Here is a 16,814-nt window from a genome sequence, read left to right on the forward strand (position 1 = left end):
AAGGACTCTGAGCTTAAGGAATCTTTTCTTTTCTTTGCAAAATGTTATAGTTTTATTTAATGCAAATAAACTTTCTCATGAGCTGTCTACTTATTTTCTTCACTGAGGATTGGTGACTTATGGGATCTGGGCTGCTCTTTCCACAGAGGCTTTGGAGTAGTTGGAGGAAAGGCTGTGAAGAATCTCAACACTGTGGAGGGCCCTTTGGGAATGCACATGGATGACCTCTAATTATCATCAGCTGAACTCGAGGTTTAGGCACAGCACACATGCCCTGAGAACATTTTCCCCCAAAATGTGGGAGACCGTTATCAGTACCGATTTCTTATCTTTATCCGTGTGCTTGGAATGAGGAACGAATAGGACCTTAATTTACCCAGGTCTTGATATGCTAAATCACAGGAATGAGAGAATGAATAGGACCTGGGCACACCCAAAACTTCTTAAGGTGACCAGATTTTAACTTTGGCAAAGCGGGATACCATTGACCCAGGCGGGATGGGGGGTTTGAGGGGTGGGGGAGTGTCCTTGATTAAAAATTTGGTCTATATGGAGCAACAAAAATGTTCATAGAACGCAAAAATAGTATTCTAATATATTTTTTTTAATTTCAACATAAGTACAATTTACAAATATAGTAAATAAAATAAAAATTATGTATAGTCGTGTCACTTTCAAGGCCGGCGCTAGACTTTTTGCTGCCACTATAAAATATAAATAATACAAGTATTGTCTGCTAAATTTAAGAAAATGTATGTATTTATGAAATAAATAAATAAATTACCTAAATTATCTGAATAGCTGATTTGTAATGACATCACTTGTTTAACTAGCTTACTAGCATGCAGTACTATGTGTATCATCTGAGAAACAGTTACAAAATGTTTTTGTCGTTGCCAATCCCAAAAAATGCCATTGTTCATTAAGTCCAAACAATGGTGGTCGAATTCTAACAACTGATCAACCATGCAAACTTTGATAAGCAGTTCTCGATAATCAGTTCTCAACAATTATTTGATATTATTAAAGTTTAACATTATAAAATAAACAAAAATAATATAAAACTCATATCCTGGCTAAATAGCCACATGGCCGCCGAAAACCGTATATTCCCTTCCTGTTCTCCCTCTGTTCCCTAGCTTGTCGTGCATTCTTTCCAAAAATCGGGACTATTTTAAAACGGCGCAGGACGACGCGGGACAAATTGTTTGAAATCGGGACTGTCCAGCCAGAAGCGGGACGTCTGGTCACCTTACTTTAAGGACAAGCAGATCTCGCAGTGTCACACGGCATATGGCTCCTTCCAGCACCTCCTTGTCTGGTGGTCCCATGCCCCCTACCTTGAAAGCCCTCTCCCTACTTTTCCTTCCGGATCAGATTCAAATGTCAACGCCCCCATAGAGCATTCCCTGACCATCCCAACACACAGGGACTTCTCGTCCACCAGCATTAGAGTGGTTATGATCGATATCAGTCATATTGGCACTTAGAAAGTAACAATAATAGCCACATCAACCACATCTGACATTTGTGTATCATTTTACCTTTTACAAAGTGTTTCTACATAAACCGTTTCCTCTGACTATCGATCATAGCAATCTGTGAAACACGCAAAGGAAAATATGAGACAAAGCAGACAGACATTCACAAACTTTCCCAAGGTCCCCTGGTTAATAAATAGGTCTTCGAGTGTAGAATTAGCTCCCAGGACACAATGGCTGCATTATGCCACTTCTTGTTACTGTTTAAACTCCCATATGGACTTACGTCATGCGGTGTTAAGTCAGAGAGACTTGACTACTACTTTTTGATCAAAGATTAGGGGACAAAAGAGTTGCAGCAGATTCTAGTGCTTACGAGTTTAGCGTCAGACAAACCTGTGATGGAGAGACTTCTTAGGTTCACAGACTTATAGACTGTCTCTTCTCCTGGAACGTAAAGCTAAACTACATGTCCTAGGTTTCCCTGCATGTAGGTGGGACCACGAGACTGAGTGCTAGCCAATGGAATGTGGGCATAAGCTGTGTCACTGCTTTCAGGTCTGGCCATGAAACATCCCATTCAGTCTTCCATGCTCTATTTCCATCACTCAAGGAGAGGGTTGATGATGGGGAGATTTTTTTTTTTTTTTAGGTTTTTTCCCCATCTTTTTATTAAGGTATTATATGTGTACATATCTTACCAATTCCCCCCTCCCATGCATGCCCTCCCTCCCCAGAGTTTTGCATACATTGGTTATGCATGCATACAAGTCCTTCCATTGATCTCTTATCGCCCCAATGATGGGAAGATCTTGAAGCTACAACTTGTTCAAGCTACAAGAGAGAAGGGGCCTGTGCTCTGTCAGTGCTTAGAGCTGAGCTGCCCAAGAGAGCCACCCGATGAGGACGAGCCACCCGTCATTTTGTTCCAGCAAAAAACAAATTTCATGGTGTCACGTCGCTGTGATTTGGAGATTGATAAACCAGTTACCCTACTCTCCAACACTCGATGTTAAATCCCAGCTCTGCTTTCTACCAGTTTGGTGTGACCTTTACTCATTTGTTAGGTGAAATCATAATCATCCCTATCTCACAGGATGCTGGTGAGAATTCAATGAGATAACATGTGCAAAGGCTTTTCACAGTGTCTGGCACATAGTACAAATGCTATGTGACTAGTAAATATTAACTATTCATGTTATTATGTCTAACACATTTTCTGCTGGTTTCAAACTGAATTTCAAGTTTCTATTTTCCAACTTGTGTTGGAAGAGAAAATCTCCTTCTGATGACCTTATGACAACGAGTATGGGTCAGGGTTCGTCAGGGTTAGAGTCCGTCTGCACACAGGCCTAGTTTTCTGGCAGCCCTGCCAATCCATCCTTTCCCGCCCCAGTGGATTTTTAATTTTCAATGATAAATCAGGGGTGAAACAATCGAAAAATTATAAAGCCATTTCAGGAAAAAAAATTTACCAAAATCTTCTGAAACTCTTTGAATATCCTGGGATTATGTATTTCTAAGTAAAGATTACATTTCAGAATGCTTAGTCTGAATGTCCACAATGAATTTACCACTTGCATGGTTGGGACATTTTGAATCAGACAATTAGATCTTTCAAGTGAAAAAAAAATCTATATTGGAGTCAATAATAATATGTCAAAGTAGGTTCATCAATTGCAACAAATGTACCTCTATGATGCAGGATGTTGATTATGGGGAAAGCTATATATATGTGGCAAGACAGGGTGCATATAGGAACTCTCTGTACTTTCCGCTTACTTTTGCTATGAACCTAAAACTGCTCCAAAAAAAAATAGTCTATTAAAAATTCTATTCACCACTACTGCATTGCACTTCCTGTTGTAAAACTTAGTCTAATGAGATCATTATGTTATTAAAAAGAGATTAAGATGGCTTTGTCTTTAAATGATGGACACAGTGTGTTCCCAATACATTTTTCCCTCCAGTTGGTGGCAACATGAACTGGAAGTACAAATGGAGCCACCCCTCTGGCTCCTGGGAAGCTGATGCAGGACACTAAAGGCCTGTCATGGCTGACTGCATGTTATGACTTGTTAATATGTCCAGCCCACCCACCCTTGCAGTGCTTCAGGGAATTAAAAAAGGAAGCACAAGGTATGCAAGAACATTTCTCACATGAGCAGATTAGGAAAATAAAGAGCATTTCTTTGGAAACCTTACTTGATAGCCCAGATTTAAATACAAACCATAAGGATAAAGAATATTTTTCACTTCCCCTCGTGTCAGTTACCCTGCTGCCTGCACTCACTTTGTCTACTGAACAAGTAAACCCGTCAGCCTGGATTCGAATTCCAGCTTGATGCCTTGGCCAGGTTACTTAGCTTCTCAGCTATTTGCTTTCTTACCTGGAAAACGGGATTAACTGATGGTAAGCACCTAAGAATTGTTTTGTCCTTTTGCTGTTCTTAAAATAAGATTAAAAACCAAATTTTGATACAAATTTGGAATAAAGAAAGCACACCACTTAAAAAAAAAAACAAAAAAAACTCCTGAAGGATTAATCACGAATCTGGTAAGAGGAGGTTTTTAATACAAATAATCCAGTTATTAATTCCTCCAATCTCTTGCTAGCTCCTTTATCCTTCTAACAAAAAAATTGCACACAGCTTTGGAATATGGAATATTTTATCAAAATATAGTAGTGTACCATAGGAAGTATAATTTTAGAATTGCTTGAGTTTTTCCTAATTATTTACTATTAAATAACCTAATAAGAGATTCATAATCACATGAATTAAAAAATCATTTCCATTTTCATTTTAAAACTGATTAATCACAGTCAGTTTTAAGAAAAGCTTTCAGGAGAATCCAAGATGGCGGCATAGGTAACACCTAACTGCACAACAATATCAATAAAATACAACTAAAATAAAAAATTGACATTACCCAGAACTACAGGAAAGTCGACTGACTGGAAATTCTACAACGAGAAGCAAGGAGAAAACCAGAAGGAAAAGCAAAGGAGCTATAAAAGCCTAAGGTACAGAGACACGGTGCGCACGTGGAGAGGACAGAGCCGGAGAGGAAGGAGAGGCCGAGTGCCTGGCTGGCATTCCCTAGCGAGAAGGAGGTAAAAGCTCTGAACTATGCTGAACCACAGATCCGACAGTGCTGAACCCCAGTTCTAGACCCTGGGGACCCAGGCTCCTAAAGAGGGAGCCTGGGCTGTTAGGCGGAAACCCAGGGGAGCGGTGAAAGGAAGTCCCGGAGGCGTGCACATTGCGCACAGAGAACAGACCTTTGACTCTGCTGCTAGATTGCCCTAGAAGGAAGGAAACAGAAGCTCCAGACTGCTCTGAACCCCACTTCCAACTGAACTGAACCCCAGTTCCGGGCTCGTTAGGGGAGAGCCTAGACTGTTTGGTAGCGGGCGAAACTCGGGGGCACCTTACTCTCAGAGGTGCTTGCAGCGAGTACCAAAGGACACTGAGGAACACTGAGACTCAGGAGCATCAGAGGGTGGGGCTGACGGAAGCCAAGGCTGTAGGCTCCACCCTGAAACTCAGCCCTATCCAAGCTGAACACAGAGACTTTTAAGGCTACCAACTCAGGGAAGCTGCGAAAATGCCGAGACAAGGAAACAGATCACAAACAAAAGAAATGGAGGACAAAAAGCGACTGGATATGGAGTTCAAAACCATGCTTATAAGGTTTTTCAAGAATTTCCTAGAAAAGGCCAATAAAATAAACGAGACCTATGAGGATATGAAAAGGGATCAACTAGAAATAGTAAGGGATCAATAAGAAATAATAAGGAATCAACAAGAAATAAAGAATACATTGTCTGAAATAAAAATATTATACAGAGTCCTAAAAACAGAAGGGAAGATTGCAAGAATCAAGTCAAAGATTTGAAACACAAAGAGCCAGAGGACACTCCTCTACAGAAGCAAGAAGATAAGAGAATCTAAAAAGTTGAAGATAGTGTAAGAAACCTCTGGACAACTTCAAATGAACCAACATCAGAATTATGGGGGCCCCAGAAGAAGAGAGAGAGCAAGATACCAAAAACATACTGAAAGAAATAGTGACAGAAAACTTCCCCCACCTGGTGAAAGAATTAGACTTACAAGTCCAGGAAGTGCACAGAACCCCAAACAAAAGGAATCCAAAGAGGACCACACAAAGACACATCATAATTAAAATTCCAAGAGCAAGAGAAAAGTAGGTAGTTACTTATAAAGGAGCACCCATACAATTGTCAGCTGATTTCTCAACAGAAACCATGCAGGCCAGACGGGAATGGCAAGAAATATTCAAGGTGATGAATAGTAAGAACCTACAGCCAAAAATATTCTACCCAGCAAAGCTATCACTCAGAATCGAAGGCCAGATAAAGAGCTTCACTAATAAAATAAAAAAAAGCTAAAGGAGTTCATCACTGCCAAACAAGAATTATATGAATTGCTGAAGGGGGTTCTTTCGGAAGAGAAAGAAAATAAAGATAAAAATTATGAACAACAAATACATAACTATCAACAAGTGAATCTAAAAACCAAGGGAATTTAAAAAAATCTGATGAACAATATTAACTGTTGAATATAATAAAATCAGAGGTATGGAAGGGGAGTGAACTGACGATTTTCAGGGAAAAGGGGAGTCGGGGGTGTGGGAAGAGACTGAACATAAACTGTGCACCTATGGATGAGGACAATGGGGGGTGGGAAAGGGCAGAGGGTGGGATGGGAACCTGGTGGAGAGGAGCAATGGAGGGAGGAAAAATAAGGAACATTTGTAATAATATGAACAATAAAGGTTTATTAATTTAAAAAAAGAGGGGGGAGAACACACAAAGACAAAGACACACACGTGGCAAGCTCTTTCTCCAGGGAGCACACCCTTACCTTTTCTCTGCCCCTCCCCTTCTCCTTCCCCTGACAGGTAATTCCAAACTCTAGGCTCAGCAACGGTTCTCAACCTGTTGGTCACAACCCACAGGTTGAAAACAGGTAGCAGGGTCGCCTAAGACCATCAGAAAACACAGATATTTACATTACAATTCATAACAGTAGCAAAATTAATTATGAAGTAGCAATGAAAATAATTTTATGGTTGGGGATCACCACAACATGAGGAACTGTATTAAAGGGTCACAGCATTAGAAAGATTGAGAATCACTGCTTTAGAGGGAGTATGGACTGCTAATGCCTTGACTTCAATGTTCAGAACTGAGAGAGAATAAATTTCTTAAGAAAAAAAAAAAAAAAAAAAGAAAGAAAGAAAAGCTTTCAGTGAAATTATATAAAATACCCTGAATGTATCCTATCTAATAAAGAGAATATGCTAATTGACCATCACACCCTCCCAAAGACAGCAGCACCCACAACCAATAAGGAGGCAATATGCTAATTGACTGCCACGCCCTCAAATATGACAGTGCCCATAGCCATAAGATGGCAGTGCCCAGTCCCCTCAGCCCCGTCGGGGAGTGAGGAGCAGGCACACGGCACAGCTGGGCCCACCCCCAGGCAGGTCTGGCCGCTCCATGTTGCCTACCTCCAAAGTCCCCTAGTCCCCTCAGCCCCCAGCCACCCAGGGCCGGCCTGAGGCACAGGCATGCCTCAGATGATGGCTGCCGAGCTGCCCAGGGCCACTGAAGCTCAGGTAACAGGGCCTGCTGAGGTTTCCGCTGCCAGCAGTGGCAGCAGCAGAGGGGTGATGGGGGCATCACCTTTCCCTGATCACCGGCTCACCTCCCGCCCCTGAGGGCTCCCAGACTGTGAGAGGAGGCAGGCTGGGCTGAAGTACCCATACTCCAATGCATGAATTTTCATGCACCATGCTTCTCATAAATTATATAAATGCCCAAGAGGTGTGGCCTGCTCCAGGTTAATCTGTGTTCCATGGAGCACAGTGGGTCAGTTCTGGACCTAAGGAAGGTTTGTTCTGAAAAGTTGTTCCTCTCTACCAGCTCTGAAAGGTTTGAAACCGTGGTTTGGCCTAACACTAATCTACCAGTCCCTCCAAAAATCCTTCAATGAGAATTTACCTGAGACAAGTTAAAATCATGCCAGTCACCAAGGGCAGGAACCAGAATTTTTTATTTTGATGCATTCTACCTTCACTTTTAAAAAACAATAACAACCAAAAAAAAAAAAAAAAACTTGAAAAAAATTTAAAGTCAATGCAATATGCAGCAGACAGTAACACTCACGCTATACTTCATTACCACCCATACTCTGCCCAGCTTATTGCCGGTCATTGAAGCCATGTGACAGCTGGTCAGTGGGCTTGGAAGGGAACTGGTGTGTGAAACTTCCAAGCTGAGGCAGGGGGAAAAAAGCCCGTTCATGATTCTCTAGATTTTTTTCTTTTTTTCCTGAGTGGCCTCATGGGTCTTTGAGTGACAATATGGAATAAAACCCACTGCCTATCTGCTTGGACCAGTGTGTAAGTGGGAAACTGATTTTTGTGTGTTAAGTCACTGAGATTTGGGGATTGTCTGTCACAACTTAATTTAATTTGTCCTTGTTCACAACCGTTCCCTAAATGCAACCTGTTTGTTCCCTCCTCATGCTTTTGTACACACTGTTTATAAACCTAAAAGGTGTTTGCACCTTACCCTTCAGCCCACTCCTACTTATAGTTCAAGATCCAACCCAACACCTTCTTCTGTGTAGTGGAAGGCAGCATGGCACACTGAGGAAAGAGTATGGGTTTCAGAATTTGCCAGGCTCAGGTTCAAAAGTGGCTCCACCTCTTACAAGCTAAGCAACTCTGAGAAAACTAACCTTTCTCTGCTCTAATTTCCTCAATACAAAGTGAGGAAAATAACTGCGTAGAGCGGCTGTGAGATTAAATATCATAGGCTTTGCAAATGCTGAGCACAGCGTTTGGCACATAGCAAAAATACAGGCTTTGTTATGATTCCCAGGTCACCATCACCTCAGCTAAATTCAGATGCATTTTCCTCTGGGTTCCCATAGCACCTCTATTTTAACACTTACTGTCTTCCATTATATTTTTTTGTTTCCATGTCTATTTCCCCCATTGATCTAGGAGTAACTATAGAAGTCCGTGGCATTGCCTGATTTTACTTTTCAGTTCTGGCCCCAGCACCTAGAGCACTGTTTGGCAATAGTAATTGCTCCACAAATGTTTGTTAAGTAAATTCATCTGGATGTGCCCAGCACAATCAGTCTTCCATAAACTTTTTATTGATCGGATGAATAGAGCAACGAATAAATCAATTCATGAAAATAAATGATTATCTCTTTTCTTTCCCCATAAGTAAATGAGCTTTATAAAAGGGAAAACATTTTAACCTCCTTCTTACAGATCCCACCTCATTCCTGCTTCTGCTTCTGCTTTCTTCTCCCATGGTGGACTGGCTACCTATTTATCCATATTTGTGTTCTCTTCCTTATCATACCTCTGGAAAACATTTATCAATCCCCTTGCAACTAGGAAGGACTCTGTGACTAGTTCTCACCAATCAGAAGTAAGCAGAAACGATGTACCTGCCTCCAAACATAACCCATAAAATAGCTGCTTTGAGGTCCTCCCTCACCCTTTGTCCCTTCGATTGAATACAGAGGAACCAGTGGAAGATTCTAGGCCTAAGAAGATACTGGAGCCATCAGATGGAAAATGCTTGGAACATGAGTCCCTGAATGACTGCATGGAGTACACTTTCACTCACCTTACCCCAACCAATCAAATTGGACTATGATATTAATGAGAAGTAATTAATCCCATTAGGATTTGGGGGTGTTGGTTGCATTCAAAACCTTGTATATACCCATCAGGGCTGGGATAAAAAGCACTTAGACAGCTTGGAACATCCCAGTCATCTATCACACAATCTATAAGGGCTTAGAAGGGCCAGGTCCTCTTGATAGAGACCACTGGTTCCTGTGTTGCCCACCCCTTCCTGACATAGATCTAACCGGGACTCCAGTGCTGCCCACAGGAGAAATAAGGAGTTGCAGTTCCTTATGTCCATGAAATGCTCTTTCTGGTCATAAGCATTGCTCTCTGAGCCTGAGTTCCAATATTGTTTGTAAAGCTCAATCTTGCTTCTGAAGGTTTTAGCTTAATATCCCAGGAGCTCCTAGCAATGAGACTGCTTTGCTTTTGCTGGATCCCGCACCAGAGCCATACCTCCCCCTCCAAAGGCCATTCCACATTCATTAACCATGGTAACCATGGTAAGCCAGCTTTCTGCCTGTGCAGAGTCTGAGTCTTGCCTGCCTGCTTCCTATCCTGCCTCCCCCTGTCATCTTGGGAGACCTAGCTCTACCGTAATGCCCCAGTTGGCAGACCAGGCATTTGCTTCAGTTATTCCCATTTCACCTGCAGTTCACTGAGGCCCCTTTGCCCTGCTGAGCTGCCAGAGCCTTTACTTCCAGCTGGGCCCATGCCCTACCTTCCACCAACTTGGGATGGGTGAGTCTGGAGTGAAGTATCCTGACCTTCCTCTCCAGCCTACAGTAAGCAGTGGGGTCTCACAGAAGAGTTCTGAGATCGCAAAGTTCAGAAGTTATCAGGGTGTTTTTTCATTGGCATATAATAATGTAGTGATTGCATTTTATTGTGATACCTGTGTTGTAGAGTTTCATAAATATTAATGATTTTAGGGCCTTATGTTTTTTTTTATAATATATTTTATTGATTTTGTACAGAGAGGAAGGGAGAGAGATAGAAACATTGATGAGAGAAAGTCATCAATCAGCTGCCTCTTGCACACCCCCTACTGGGGATATGCCCACAACGAAGGTACATGCCCTTGACGGGAATCGAACCCGGGACCCTTCAGTCCCCAAGCCAACACTCTATTCATTGAGCCAAACCGGTTTCGGCAGATTTTAGGGCCTTAGGTTTTTATGAGATATGGATATGCTATACTTAGTATATGCTTGCATGCATGCGTTATTTTATACTAAATCAAGGCCAGCTGGGCTCTCAGCTTAGCATTTGATGATTAAATGCAAGGTTACAAAGTTCCAGCCAGCTGTCCTATTGCTCAGTCACCACGTATGCAAGCGTCTCGCAGGCGTCTTCAAACTACGGCCCGCGGGCCACATGCGGCCTGCAGAGGAGTCTGATCCGGCCCGCCAGGTTTTTTGGGCAGTGAGCGCAGCCGAGGTGTTACAGTAGGAATTAGTAGTTCATATAGTCTGGTCCTCCAGCTCTCTGAGGGACCATGATCTGGCCCCCACTTTAAAAAGTTTGAGGACCCCTGGAAGGTGTCTTCCTTCTTTAATCTCACTTTTGCCCTACAGTCCTTCTTACTGTGCCTTGTTTTCATTAGCTGGCCTGTACCTTTCCTGTCCAGCTAAATAGACCTAGCCATATCTAAATAATGAGTTCTATTATTGAGCTTAAGGAAGTTAAGAAATAAAATCAAGGACAAGGTGTAAATTGTCCGTCCTCAGGAAAGCAGCTGCCAGAAGCGGTCTGTCCTATACTCCTGGCAGCAGCAATGTCAATAAAAGCCTCACCCCACAGATGTCCTGGAAACACCCAGTTTCCATCCTGGAAGGGCAGAGCAGTGCATTTGCTCTCCAACTTCACTCACTGCACTAGGATGTTTGCAGAAGCCTGTAAAGAAGGTTGACATGGAAGGTTGGTATGTGTTGGACGCTGTGCCGCACATAGTATGTACTCGTTCACTCACTGCAGCATTTCTACAAGGTAGTACTAGCACATCAGAATCACTGGAACCTTGTTAAACTGCAGATTTAATTGAGCAGGTTGGCTTTGGGGTGAGACTGCATTTTAAAATATATATATTTTTAATTAATTTCAGAGATGAGAGAGAGGGAGAGAGAGAGAGAGAGAGGGAGAGATCCACGATGAGAGACAATCATTGATTGGCTGCCTCTTGCTCCCTTTCCATCCCCACTGGTGAAGGTGCCTGTAACGCAGGTATGTGCCCTTGACTGGAATTGAACTTGGGACCCTTCAATCTGCAGAGCCAAACCGGTTAGGGCAAGACTCTGTATTTTTAATAAGCAACCAAATGATGCCAATGCTGGTCTGCAGACAGTACTTTGAGTAGCAAGTGTTTAAATCACTATAACACCTACTGTTTACTCTGAAAAGATTGGAGGTAGGCGGTCCCAGGATTGATTCAGCAGCTCTACAATGCCCTTCAGGACATAGACATTCCATTTTTCTAATGTGCCATCATCAATAAGCTGACTATATATATATATATATATATATATATATATATATATATACACATTTGATTTTTTACAGAGAGGAAGAGAGAGGGATAGAGAGTTAGAAACATCAATGAGAGAGAATCATCGATCAGCTGCCTCTTACACACCCCCTACTGGGGATGTGCCCGCAACCAAGGTACGTGCCCTTGACCGGAATCAAACCTGGGACCCTTAGCTCTATCCACTGAGCCAAACCGATTTCGGCAAGCTGACTTTTTGATCTTAGGTTACTTCCTCACTGCCACAAAATGGCCATTGCTACTCAGATTGTCACATCTGCATATGGCTAGAAACACAATTCATTCCCTGAGACTGGGCACATTGCCAGTTCAGAAAATGTTAGCGAAGAAGACATGGGTGGGGGTGGACATGAGGAAAGTGGAGGGTAAAAATTGATGGATAGGCATTAAACAATGTTTTTCCATAGCTAAGAAGTAGCATACATAGCCAGGATTCAAAACCACCTATGTCCAAATCTATACTACTTTTTACCTGTTGAATTAACTGATGTGACCTAGAGTCATCTCAGAAGGTAAACCTAGAATGTGATTGTTCTAAACATGCTCAAGCCTGATGACTTGCACCATGGCAGCCTGAAGAATGAACGTGCTATAAAAATAGGTGGAAAAATATGAAGCCTGGAGGTGAAGAGCTAAATAAGCACTGTGTGGTTCAAAAAATCTGCTCAGCAGAGAATTGTTCTTCCATGGGCCAGATCATACACATAAAAAAATCCCTTAAAATGAGTTATCTTGATTCTATGCTCACAAGGAAAATTTCCAATTCTTCATTTGGCCTGCCAAGTAATCAGACACCAGGAAGGGTGGAGAGCTTCCCCTAGAGAATCTATGCAAGTTTACTGTTTCTTTGAGAGTGCGTAGTTCCCACTGGAAATAAATATTTGAACAGAGAGAAGAGCTCAGAGACATACCCATGTCAAATTGAAACCTTTTGTGCAATAAGATTGGAATGACAAATCACTGTAAAAGGAACCAACTGTTTAAAAGATGTGGGGAAAACTGGTTCCCCATCTGGGAGAAAATTTTATTTTTTATTTATTTATTTTTTAAAAAATTAATTTATTTTTTAAATAAGTTTTTATTGTTCATATTATTACAAATGTTCCTTTCCCCCACCACCACCATTGCTCTCCTCCACCAGGTTCCCACCCCACCCTCTGCCCTTTTCCCACTCCCCATTGTCCTTATCCATAGGTGCACAGTTTATGTTCAGTCTCTTCCCACATCCCCCTCTGGGAGAAAATTTTAAGTAAAACTTCAAAAAGAGAATGAGATAGCTTACATTAATTAGCCTAGTATCTCAGGGAACACATAAGAGGGTGTTCACTAGAACATTGTTTATGGTGCTGGAAAGTTAGAAGTAAACTGGATGGCTATTACTGAAAGAGCAAATAGGTTGGATGTAATGGGTTTTATATATCACACTAGAGGTCCAGTGCAGGAATTCATGCACCTTGAAAAGGAACTGTGGGCCTCAAGGCTGTGGTGAACCCAGTGGGAGGGGGAGGGTTCTGCCCATCCTCCATGCCCCTGCCTGGCCCCTCCCACTACAGCCCCAAGCCCCCTTTAAGCCAGCAACCCTGCTCCCACCACCACCGTTCCCACACGCTGACAGTGCCAGCCCTGCTCCCACCACTGAATGTATGGAGCGATTGGGGCCAGCAGTACAAGCAGCGACTCTGGCTCTGGCACTGGCAGCAGGTTCAAGCAGCAGCTGCTGCACCAATTGCCCCTTGGAAACAGGGGAGGTGGATAAGCCCTGAGACAGGCAGCTGCACTCACACCTGCTGACGGTGCCAAGCGATCAGGGCCAGCGCCAGACACCAGCAGTGGGTGCGAGTACTAGGCAGGGTGCGAGTGGCTTATGGGAGCAAAGAATTTTCAGTAACCACCAGAAGCTCACCCTGATGACAATGACCAGAACCCACCTTTGGTCTGACATCCCTGCTCACCTACTCCACCATCTTGCTGTGGCTGACGCCAGCCATGGTCCGCACACGCCCCCTGGTGGTCAGCAAACGTCATAGCAACCAGTTGTTCGGTTGTTCCGCCATTCAGTCTATTTGCATATTAGCCTTTTATTATGTAGGATAATGAGAATAGATCTTCCAAACATAGTGCTAATGACAAAAGATATAGAATGCAATAATATTCCTGTAAACTAAAACTATAAACCCACAAAATAATATACCATTTGCATAATGCATTCAAATAACAAGATGCACATTAAATATGTTAAAGTAACTATGAAGATATGGAATAGGATTAGAATATAATGAGCAAAAGGGATGGATGGAGGGAGGGAGGGATCTTGGTGGGACCAATAATGGTAACATGCCAGTAACTAAAGAATGTCATTAACTCAACTTTCTGCACCTAAGATCCAAACAAATAAATTAGCACATTCAGGCAAGCATATCTACAGATATTTTTATCTATCTATCTATCTATCTATCTATCTATATACATAGGTATAATTTTTTTTAAAGTTAAAAATGAATACACGGGGTGGCCCTGAGCCTTCGACCGCTGAGCGTGGGCAATGGAGCCAAGGCCGGGGGCTGCTTCCTGGGCGGCGCCGACCCTGGCGACAGGCTGAAGCAGCGCAGGAGCCCGCGGAGAACAAAGGGGTGCCACAGACCAACCTGCTGAGCTCCCAGGACAAGGAGGAAGAAACCAAAGAAGTTCTCAATGTGAGGAAATCAAGTGAGAGCAAAAGATAGTAAAATTACTTAAGAAAGAATACAAAGAAGATCTTGAAAAATCAAAGACTAAGTCAGAACTCAACTCACCAGCCAACATTGCAACATAAATGCGTTTTGTTTTGTTTTGTTTTTTAAAAAAGGACAGAATGTTGGAACAGCGGTGGCTAGGCCTAGAGTGGCCAGGCACAAGGCAGTGGCAGCTGGGCCCAGAGCAGCAACGGCCAGGCCCCAGAGCAGCAACAGCCAGAACCAGAGCATCAACAGCCAGCACTGGAGCAGCCAGACCTGGGGCAGTGGCAGCCAGGCCTGAGGCGGAGGCGGCCAAGCCCAGGGTGGCCAGTCCAGGAACACCCAGACCCAGAGTGGCCGGACCTGGAGAAGCCGGGCTCAGAGCAGCCAGGCCCAGAAGAACAGTAGCCAAGCCCGGAACATCCAGGCCGGGAGCGGCCAGGTTTGGAGCCGCCGGGCCTGGGGCAGCTGGGTCTGGTGCGGCCAGGCCCGGAGCAGCGGCTAGCAGGCTGGGAGCAGTCCAGCCCGGAGCAGCCGGGTCTGGTGCAGCCAGGCCCGGAGCAGCAGCAGCCAAGTCCAGACCAACTAGGTCGGGAGCAGCAGTGACAAGACCCGGAGCAGCTGGTTGTGGAACAAACCAGAGCAACAGAGGCAAGGCCCGGAGCAGCCAGGCCCGGAACAGCTCGCTCCTCACCTGCCCCTGCCCCACGGCTGCCTCTCAGACATGGCTGGAAACTTTTGCGGGAACTTGAGGGTCTGCTGAATCAAGTGATGAAGGCTTAGAACTGGATGTGTTGAGTTAGTATAGCGCTGGGGTGTTGATCTGTGAGTGCCTTGGGTGGGGCCTGGATGAGGCTGGTTAACCTATTTGGAAATGTCTTTTGTGTGAAGTGTATCATTGGGCATGTGGAGGTATTATTGATATGAGAAAATGCTAAATAACTGATTTACTATCTGAAAAGGGATTTACTATCAGGGAAAGGGAGGGAGGAAGAGATTGAACATAAACTGTGCACCTATGGATGAGGACAATGGGGGATGGGGAGGGGGCTGAGGGTGAGGTGGGAACCTGGTGGAGGGGGGAAGAAATGAGGAACCTTTGTAATAATATGAACAATAAAGATTGATTTAAAAAAATGAATACACGAAGATTCTTACTTGTTCATTAGTTTTCCTGTGATTTCTAGTAGAAGTCCTAACAAAAGTGAGTCTCAGGGCCGACTAAGCCGAGTCAGAGATCAGGCCTGAAGCCTCACCGAAGCCAGCTACCCCCAATAATCCACCTTCCTAGCCCACAACCAGTGTCTCTAACTACCACCATACATCTGTGAGATTTTAATTAAAGTTGAATATCATCTTTTGTCTAGTTAGATTGCATCCTCCCTTTCCTTCAGACAGAAAGTTGTACATGTTCATTTTTATTTCTTATTCAGTTACTATTTCTTTGTCTAATTAAGTTCTTCAGTTAATGGAAAGAGTTAATATCTTCTCAGAGGCACTAATAGTTTTCTTATCATCACTGCTAATACTACTGTAATTTTCTTGGTCAATGTAGTTTTTTTTTTTGGTATGAAGATAGCTATCCTTTTATATATATATATATATATATATATATATATATATATATATATATATATATATATATATATTTCAGGAATAATTCCTGATATTTCAGGGATGACATTTAAGGTGAAGACACTATAAATAGAAAGCTAGCTCACTGAATTGTAAACTGGCCTGAAATGGAAAGGGAGGCGTGTGGAATGGGCTGTACCCTTAAGTGGAAGAGAATGTTTGCACAGGAGGCCAACTGTTGTTTTCAATTAACCTTGATGCTAGGATTTAACCCTTTGTGCCCAAGGACATTAAATAGGTTAATTTGTAACCAATTGGAATCAAAGGGTTACAAGGGGAGGGGGAATTATGAAAATTCTTAAGTCACACTTGAATTTATAAATGCCATAATGTGCTAAGTAACATGTCAAGACAAATTCTTTTTGGCTGGGCTATTTATAATGGTAATTTGTAAGGTATATAACCAATATATTAAGGAAAAACAGCTGCACAAGTGAAGAGAACTGTTAAAATACCTCCCTGATATAAAAATCCAAATGAATGTGCATATACTTTCATAATAACCAATAGAGACCTAGGACATCTATAAATGTAAATGCCTGCATGCTGTATTTTTCATAGCTCCAGTCCAGCTCTAAAGTCACACTATGACTTTGTGGCCTTATGCGTTCTTCTTAAAATGCCATTTATATGCGTGCAGGTGTAGCTCCCTGCTAAATGAATGACTGGTGTTCCAGTTTGCCTCGAGGCTAGTCTGTCTGGGAATGAGCTTTGCAGATGCCAGATACTCCAGGCTCTTATTTCAGA

The 16,814-nt window shown here is 42.9% G+C and overlaps 1 long non-coding RNA gene across 1 annotated transcript in view; it reads right to left on the reverse strand.

Moving 5' to 3' along the window:
• Positions 1–2,759: 2,759 nt before the first annotated feature.
• Positions 2,760–16,814, reverse strand: part of LOC123652466 — a 46,003-nt gene continuing 31,948 nt past the window's right edge. The window contains exons 3-4 of the long non-coding RNA XR_006741820.1: positions 3,775–3,871; positions 2,760–3,285 (exon numbers count right to left, since the gene is read on the reverse strand). This is a non-coding gene — a long non-coding RNA (uncharacterized LOC123652466). The remainder of the gene's footprint in view (positions 3,286–3,774; positions 3,872–16,814) is intronic.

Source organism: Pipistrellus kuhlii, unplaced genomic scaffold (genome assembly GCF_014108245.1).
Source record: "Pipistrellus kuhlii isolate mPipKuh1 unplaced genomic scaffold, mPipKuh1.p scaffold_m20_p_1, whole genome shotgun sequence".
NCBI lineage: Eukaryota > Metazoa > Chordata > Mammalia > Chiroptera > Vespertilionidae > Pipistrellus > Pipistrellus kuhlii.